Raw genomic sequence first — 9,868 nt, forward strand, 5'->3', positions numbered from 1 at the left:
CTCCACATAATTTCCATCCCTCTCAACTGCCTTACGCCATCTTCGAACCAGCGCCTATATACCCGCACGGTAAAATTCTGGACCAACCTGTTGGAGTCAATGTTTGGCAGCGTACACGAGGGAGTCATCTCCTTCAAATCTTGTTCCACGAAGAGAGTCCTTCAGTTTCCCAAAGAGATGACAGTCATATGGAACCGGGTCAGGACTGTAAGGTGGGTGTTTCAGTGTTGTCCATCCGAGTTGTATGATCGCTTCTATGGTTTTTTGTCTGACATGTGGCCGTGCATTGTCGTGCAACAGCAAAACATCCTGCTTTTGCCGATGTGGTCGAACACGACTCAGTGGAGCTTGAAGTTTCTTCAGTGTCGTCACATATGCATCAGAATTTATGGTGGTTCCACTTGGCATGATGTCCACAAGCAACAGTCCTTCGGAATCGAAAAACACCGTAGCCATAAGGTTTCCAGGAGAAGGTGTGGTTTTGACTTTTTTCCTTGGGTGAATTTTCATGATGCCACACCATTGATTGCCTCTTCGTCTCTGGTGAAACATGATGGAGCCATATTTCATCACCTGTCACAATACTTACAAGAAATTCATCTCCACCATTGTCGTACTGTTTCAAAAGTTCGCTGCATACTGTTTTTCTTCTTTCTTTGTGAGCCACTGTCAATATCCTGGTAACTCACCTGGCATAAACCTTTTTTAACGCCAACACTTTCAGTATTCTGCAAACACTTCCTTCCCCTATTCCAACGTAGCATGACAATGCGTTCATTGTGATGCGTCTGTGAGCAGCCACCAATTCGTTAACACTCTGCACATTGTCTGGAGTGTGTGCAGTACGAAGTCTCCGTTGCGAGGACAATCCTCAATATTGCCATGCCTGCTTTCATCGCGTAACCTGCTTACCCACCGACTAACTGTATTGCGATCGACAGGAGCATCTCCATACACCTTTTTCAACCTCTTGTGGATGTTTCCCAATGTCTCGTTTTCTATGACAGCACGTTGCTTCTGACAGCACGTTGCTTCTGACGAACGTCAAGTGTAGCAGCCATCGTGAAGACATGCTGTGACGGCGGCGCTCACGGGAACAGGTTGAACTAAGTTTGAAAACAAGTGGGAAGGATGTACCTACACACTGTAAAAGTTTCACACGTGCAGAATGAAAACTGTATTTTTACAAAAATAGTGTGCATTTCTTTTGGAATGACTCTCGTATAATCGACCTATCGTTGTGCTGTCGGGTGCCACGGCTGGCAACAAAAGGGCCCTGCAATGAAATAAAATGGCATTCCAATACTTTGTTCCTGGTTATCGGGCAGGGTACAGTCAGGCTGGTGTACCACCGGAGCGCCTCGAAACACGTCTTCGGCTTGGAACCTCATTGAATGGAGTCGAACTGCCTTCAGTGATAAGTCTCACTTGGAATTAAGCCCCGATGACCAGAGCAGACGTGTCTGGAGACATCCTGGATAGTGGTGGGGTACCAACCTGACTGTCGCCCACCGTATGTTCCGACAACTAGGAATGATGGTCTGGGGTGCCATTTCCTTCCGTAGCAGGTTCCCCTTGGTTGCCATTCACAGTATCCTTTGAGCAAAGCGGTATGTCGATGATATTTCACGCCCCATTTTATTGGCCTTGACGACAAGGTATCCGTTGCTTGCATTTCAGTGAGGTAATGCCCATCCGCTCACGGTGAGAGTTTCTACTATTTGTCTTCGTGCTTGCAAAGGTCTCCCCAGCTTTTGGAACTTTATGGGAAGGGCCCTCCAACTATTTCGCTATTTTGACGATCTAACGCGCCAATTGGATAGAATTTGGCACGATATCCCTCAGGATGACACGTAACAACTGTATCAATCAATGCCAAGCCGAACAACTGCTTGAGTTGCTCAATTTGTGAAGCTCTTCCTCTTGAATGAATGAGCCAGTTTTTCTGAAATTGAAATCATTTGCTTGTTCGTATGTGTACACACACATATGCCACTTTCTGTCCCTTTCGGATAATTCCTTCGTGACATGTCTTTTTCTTTTGTCTTAGTGTATTCACTGCTTGTAATTAGTATAGTCTACAGCGCAATGACACACATTTACTACCACGTTTTCTAACAGAGTATTTGTAATTACCTGTGATTATGTGTAACAGGCGTTCGTATTGGTCTAGATTGTCATAATTATGTTCCATATTAAGACTAAGGCACTATAATGACGTATAAAATAACTGCCCAAAATATTCACACAACACTGTTAAAAATCTGATTCAACTATGGCACCCTCATACAGAACATGAAATGACACATTTATCTCTGCACGACACAAGCTGACAAAGACGGTTCGTATCGCAGTATTTAACACAAGGGCGTAATGTCTTACAAAGTGGAATGCATCAAGAAATGCAAATTATGTAACATACAGATTCATCGACTTAATCCAATCACAGACACACACACACACACACACACACACACACACACACACAGTGACAAGAAAAGAGGCAGTTGTAACTTCCTGGCAGATTAAAACTGTGTGCCGGGTCGAGACTCGAACTCGGGACCTTTGCCTTTCGCGGGCAAGTGCTCTACCATCTGGGCTACCCAAACACGACTCACGCCTCGTCCTCACAACTTCAATCGTGAATCGTGCTTGGGTAGCTCAGACGGTAGAGCACTTGCCCGCGAAAGGCAGAGGTCCCGAGTTCGCACACAGTTTTAATCTGCCTGGAAGTTTCATATCAGCGCACACTCCGCTGCAGAGTGAAAATCTCATTCTGGAAAGAGGCAGTTGCCGTGGATAGTGACCCGCACGGTGGTTCGCCTTACTCCATGCTGGCGAGTCACCTGCATCAGCAGATACCATGGTCACTGCCATAAGTAATTTATCTCCACTTTCATGTAGGTGTACCTCCCTTGCGCACCATGGTTGGATATTACCTATTCTGCTCTGAGGGATAGTTTCCTTCACTTTGTCTGAATTTACGAAGGCGCGGCTTGATAATCCTGGTAAAAAAAGGAAGAAAAATGTTTGTTTCGTAAACAACTCTATTTCTCAGCACAGTCTCCCTTGAAGCCTTTTTCATGTTATCGGAAAAATGGGTTCTGTAAAATTCTGCAAAATACTCGTTGAGTGCGAGTATTACTTAATCATTTGATGAAAACTAGTTCCCGGCAAGAGAAAGTTTCAAGTTCGGAAGCCGGAAGAAGTTACTTGGGGCTAAACCTGGTGACTAGGGTGGATGAGGAACCTATTAAAAGCGCAATTAATGCACTTTCGTCATTGTTATCGTTCATGTGTGGGATGGTGAACTAGCGTGACGAAAGAGTATTTTTTTGCGTGGCAACCTTGGTCTTTCTTCAGCCAATGCAAATTTCAGACGATCCAGCAATGAAGCATAATAGGGTCGAATTATGATTCAGCCTTTTTCCGTATAATTTACGATGATTCTTGCTTGGGAATCCCAAAAAACAGGACCATCACCTTACAAGCTGACAAAATTGTCTTTCTCGTCTTCAGTGCACTTTCACCAGCACTTGTCCATTGTTTTCAATGCCGCTTTGACTCTGATGTGTAAAGAATTATCCAGGTTTCGTCAACAGTCACATATCGGCAAAATAAGTCTTGTGGATTGCGATTAAACAACGACAGACATTGTGTTGAGGTATTGTGCCCGATGCGAGTATTGTGCCCGATGAGCGATTGTGAGCAGTCGCGGCACCCACCTTGCACACAGTTTCTTCATAGCCAATTCTCCATTCAGGATATTATACCTTTGCTCATTTGAGATCTCACGAATCTTAATTTGTCGGTCTTGCACTACAATGTCATGGATTCTGTCAATGGTTCCTTTGTGGTGACCTCAACTGGACAGCCGGAACGCGCTTCGTCGTTGGTGCTTGTCCGACCACGTTCAGATTCATTAACCCAAAAGTAAATGGTCTTTAGTGAACGGTGCAGAGTCCGCGTGAATTTCAAATGGTTCAAATGGCTCTGATCACTATGTGACTTAACATCTGAGATCATCAAAAATGGTTCAAATGGCTCTGAGCACAATGGGACTTAACATCTATGGTCATCAGTCCCCTAGAACTTAAACTACTTAAACCTAATTAACCTAAGGACATCACACACATCCTTGCGCAAGGCAGGATTTGAACCTGCGACTGTAGCAGTTTCGCGGTTCCGGACTGAAGTGTCTAGAACTACTCGGCCACCGCGGTCGGCCGCGTGAATTTCCAAATCTGTTTTGATTTGGGCGGCAATGCAACCCTTCAAGTGAAAACGTTTAATTACAGCACGAAACTCGCTTTTCTCCATTTTCAATTGCTGTCGACACACTGACCTCCTCAGATAGCTGTCAGCAATGAACTGTAAGCTGAACATTGTTGAAATTCTTTATACGATCCTTGGAATAATCAAGCTTACTAACCACGATAGTGCAACAAAAATGTTCCATTCTTTCATGGAAATTTACCCGACTTATCACACCACTCTCGCATTAACTCAGATAGCACTTGTTCCACTATCATATTTTTTCATAATACGAAGCGTGTTTTTTTAAAGTAAGTACCGTTTTGAAATTAAAAAAGGCGTGCTAATATATCTCAATAATTTTATTTTTACATGAAAGCCTATACCTTTATCTACTTTTCTACATAATTTCCGTCAATACTGAGGCACTTGTCGTAACGTTGTACCAGTTTTTGAATACCCTCCTCATAGAAGTCTTCCGCCTGACTTGTTAACCACTGCATCACCACTGTTTTGACTTCGTCATCGTCTTGAAGACGCTGATCGCCCAGGTGTTTCTTCAAGTGCAGGAACAGATGGTAGTCACTGGGCGCAAGATCGGGTCTGTACGGAGGATGATCTTGATATTCCCATCGAAAAGATGTGGAAGAGATCTTTGGTCTGATTCGCCACATGCGGACGGGCATTGTCTTGCAGCAAAACGATGCCCTTGCTCATCTTCCATGGACTGTTGCTTCGATTCTGGTGTGACGTAGGCCACCCATCTTTCATCGCCCGTAACAATTTGGCTTAAGAAATCATCACCGTCGTTGTGGTACAGCTCAAGGGAAGTCAATTCACTGTCTAAACGTTTGGTTTTGTGCATATCCGTCAACATTTTCGGTACCCAAGGTGCGCACAATTTTCGGTAATTCAAGTGCTCGGTCACAATGCCATACAAAACACTAAGAGAAACATTGGGAAAGTCATTCCGCAAGGAGGAAATCGTAAAGCGTCTGTTTTCTCTTACCTTATTGTCCACTTCCTGCACCAAACTTTCAATAACGACCGAAGGACGCCCACTCCGTTGTTCATTATGCACATTTGTGCGGCCATCTTTAAATGCTCTCACCCAGTTTCTTACCATTCCATCACTCATAATGTTTTCTCCGTAAACTGCACAGATCTCTCGATGAATATCGATCGCTTTTAGGCCTTTAGCACTAAGAAATCTTATAACAGCCCTTACTTCACAGTCGGCGGGACTCACAACTATCGGAGGCATCTTAAACAGTCGGTACACAACGTAAACAAGGAAGAATCAGACTGTAATGGCGTCAGTGCGTAGATTACGGTACAGGCTTTCATGTAAAATAAAATTATTGAGATATATTAGCACGTCCTTTTTTAATTTCAAAACTGTACTTACTTATAAAAATATGCCTCGTATTTGCTTTGCAGCTCTGCCTCTGTTGACCGGCAGTGCTCGCGTCGTACGATGTTGACGAGTTGCCGTTACTATTATCGGCCGCTGAAAAGTGCACGCCTGTTACTGGACGCCATGATGTTTTAGCCGCATGTGGGCCGCATGTCGGCAGCGCGCCACTGCGGTGCTCTGCATTTGCTGCCCACAGCTCACTCACAATAATGGAATCCTGGCACAGTGCCCGGCCTGCCTTTTAGCTGCGCTCTTTTCTCAGTGGAACACAGTTCGGCAGCGCATCGTTTTACTTGCCGACTGTTGATGTACCGCGGGCACCCGTAACATTCCATTACGGTTCGAGATACCAAAACAGGATTTCCCACAAATGATACGAGGACTTCATCAACAAAATAAGTTTTCGTATCGCGGTGAAGAGGAGGAAGACCTGTAAAACCTTGGTCTTCCAATGGTCATCCTCAATGCTAATCACTGCCCTACGTCCGTCGAGCTTTACAACTGGAGGAGATTTTACGTTTCGCCTCATGTTCTCCATGTGTAAACACTGTAAGTAGGCTGTTTAGGTTTTTATGTTGGTATCGCCACGTAGCGCTCTGTTTGAAAATCACTGACTGTCCCGTGTGCAATCTGTGGCTAGTTGGCTTTGTTGGAATATTCGCTGTTGTGTTGGGCGGTTGGATGTGAACAGCGCGTAGCGTTGCGCAGTTGGAGGTGAGTCGCCAGCAGTGGTGGATGTGGGGAGAGAGATGGCAGAATTATGAGTGCGGACGATCTGGTCGTGTGTCCGTCAGAAAAAGGAAATTTTGTAAGACCGGATGTCATGAGCTGATATATATATATATATATATATATATATATATATATATATATATATATATATATAAAATGACTTTTGGACGCTATTAACGTAAATACATTGTTTGCTCTCCATCAAAGTCTAACTATGCCTATCAGTAATTAGTGCCTCCAGTAGCTAGAATCTTTTATTTAGATGGCAGTATTGGCGCTCGCTGTATTGCAGTAGTTCGAGTAACGAAGATTTTTGTGAGGTAAGTGATTCATGAAAGGTATAGGATATTGTTAGTGAGGGCCATTCTTTCGTAGGGATTATTGAAAGTCAGATTCCGTTGCGCTGAAAAAAATGTGTGTCAGTTTAGTGTTCATCAGAATAAGTAAAGAGAGAAATGTCTCAGTACGTTCAGTTTTGCTCAGCTGTTTGAAAATCAAATAACGTAAGAAGTTTACCAGCACAGCCATTCATAATTTTTCTAAGGGGATGGTTCAACACGTACTATTGTAAGGAAGATTTGATTCGTCTAACTGCGTTACACCTTCCCCCCCCCCCTCCCCCAGACACATTGACATACTGAATACCTCCGTGTATCCTGTCCAGGGTGGAGCAGAATGACATTTTATAAACTTCGGAGATTTTAGAGGAACTTCCACGAAGTGTTTACTACACGTGTGCCACAGTTTGAGTACGTTCATTCTGGCGACTAGTTTCGAACCTAGTGGTTCATTCTCAAACCTGACCTACTGACGGCCGAGCGTGGTGGCGCAGTGGTTAGCACACTGGACTCGCATTTGAGAGGACGACGGTTCAAACCCGCGTCTGGTCATCTTGATTTAGGTATTCCGTGATTTCCCTAAATCGGTTATGGCAAATACCGGGATGGTTCCTTTCAAAGGGCACGGCCGACGTTCTTCCCAATCCTTCCGTAATCCGATGGGAACGATGACCTCGCTGTTTGGTCCCCTGCCCCAAATCAACCGACCAATCAACGAACCTACTGAAGGAGCACTGAAAGTGCCTTATGTTAACCAGCAATCTAAAATTGCCAGTACCTGCATCACACAATGACAGTACTCTAAATGTCACAATATATATATGCTCACTATACAAGTCAGAATCATACTGAAGTCTGATTCTGAGACATATGGAGAGTGTCTGTGTATTGTGATATTGATCTGCTAGGTTGATTCTGAGTTGTACGGTAACTGTATGTACTCGTATATGGTGACCAATGGCAGATTCAGGGAGGAGAGGGGGGGAGGGGTGGGGGCACGTGCCTTTTCCCTCACCACACAGTCTGAGAGAGAGAGAGAGAGAGATAATCTCGGCATAATCACAATTCTTAGTTACTGGTAGCATGTAATCTTGAAGAAATGAAAAAGCGTGGAATTAACGGAACGTAAGCGTGACTTGTTGTGTTATGCCTTCATTTCACTGTTTCTTGTTTCTTTTTTGTCAGAATTTACGATAAGAGTACAGTTTCATTTAATCGTATGGCTAGGGCCCCCCGTCGGACAGGCCGTTCGCCGGGTGCCGGTCTTTCAATCTGACGCCACTTCGGCTATCTGCAGTTGATGAGGATGATAGGATAATAATGAGGACAGCACAACACCCACTCCCTGGGCGGAGAAACTTCCCCGACCCAGCCCCGGAATCGAACCCGGGCTCAGAGGATTGACAGTCCGTCACGCTGACCATTCAGCTACCGGGGGCGGACAAGAGTACGGTAATAAGTTTATCGTTTCGTGATTGCGTAGCAGATAAATGAGCTCTTGTGTAGATTTTAGTCACTATGCAAGTAACGCTAAATCTTCTACTTTGTGGAAAACTTGTAAATTTCTAGCGCTGCGTTCCGGCTCACACATTCAGATATTTGCGGTAAATATTTGATCTCTGTAGGTTCTTCTCCTAATTAGTAGGAAACAGTATTGGCACCAGTTACAATGAACAGCTTTATTTGAAGCTCCAATTTTCGATTATCCATCATCTACAGGTTTCTTACAGTCAGTTCACTTGTTCTACGCGGCTAGACATTTCGCCATAATTCTCTTGTACACAAATAGTACCTTGTGCCCGGTTGACGTTTTTATTAGGAATTATTTGCGTCATGATGTAGTACTTCTTGTTGTTAGGCACACTGAGTAAATCGTTAGGTACCAATATTGTAAGTGTGAAAGTAACTGTCTCCCGTCACTTTTTGAAAGCTGAACCACTGAATCAAATTTGTTGGAGTTTTGACATAGTTTGAACTCTGAGGAAGGACGTAGGCTAGTTAAAAAAATAAATTAAACGGCAGAGGTGTTAATTGACGATGATAGTTAATAAAGGGAGCAAAACGGCTGTTGGCAATGCACTCGTTTTACAATATCTTGCGCAGGTGATAAGAGCTACGTCAAACTGAAAACTACGAAACTGTGGAAGTAAAAAATTATCTACATGAAAGTCCACAATAGCATATGCTTATCTTTTCTGGTTCAGCCATAATCACCATTTTTGTCTTGATTGTACCTTGGGCAGTAAATCCGAAAGACATCACAAAAATGGTGATAATGAGTGAACCATATACGATAAACATAAACTCTCGCTGAATTTTCCGTAGGTATTTTGAGATCTATATTTTAGTGACATCAAATTGTGTACCACATATTGATCAGGTAGAGTGTTGCTGCGGGTAAGCTCTTTACTTTAAATAGCATATTATCTTTAAACGGCTGAAAGATGTTTCATCAGACATGTCACGAAAGTTCTCATTAAACTAGCCTCCAGATAAATCAAAAATCTTCATTGAAATCGCAAGTGTGATGCCACAGTCATCCAAAGACGTTGAACTTATAAAGCCTAACTTCGTACGATGGGACAGTGGGGTGGGGTGTAGAGGTGTGAGGGGGAAGGGGGGGAGGGGAGAGGACGGCGAACATCGCTTGCTGTGCTTCACAGATACGCACTCATCATAGCAATACTACTGATAAGCGAACAAAGCTGCGGGTAAAGGCTAACTGACTGTATAAATAAACGGATACTATTACTAAACGATGGAGAACTTTCGGAAATACTTACTGGTGGTACTCTGTTTACGTATGAATGAACATGTATCCTTTTAACAGATCAATAGACCTAATTTTCGTAATCTACAGAAGAGCATTACGTCTGTCAGTTTTCCTACCTTTTCTCGATCACATATTTAATGAAATGGCAGGAAGACTCTCTACAACTCAACTATAAAGAATCGGACATCTACAAAAATTGCTGTCGTAGAACTTTAGTGACAAAGATATGGATTATATAGATTGAATCTTACACAGAGGATTACAACAACCAGCCACTTTTTATAATGCTGTTTATTTATTTATACAGCGCCGTTACCGGTTTCGAACCGACAGGTTCATCTTCAGACCGCTAGT

This window comes from Schistocerca cancellata, chromosome 9 (assembly GCF_023864275.1).
Source record: "Schistocerca cancellata isolate TAMUIC-IGC-003103 chromosome 9, iqSchCanc2.1, whole genome shotgun sequence".
Classification (NCBI taxonomy): Eukaryota; Metazoa; Arthropoda; class Insecta; order Orthoptera; family Acrididae; genus Schistocerca; species Schistocerca cancellata.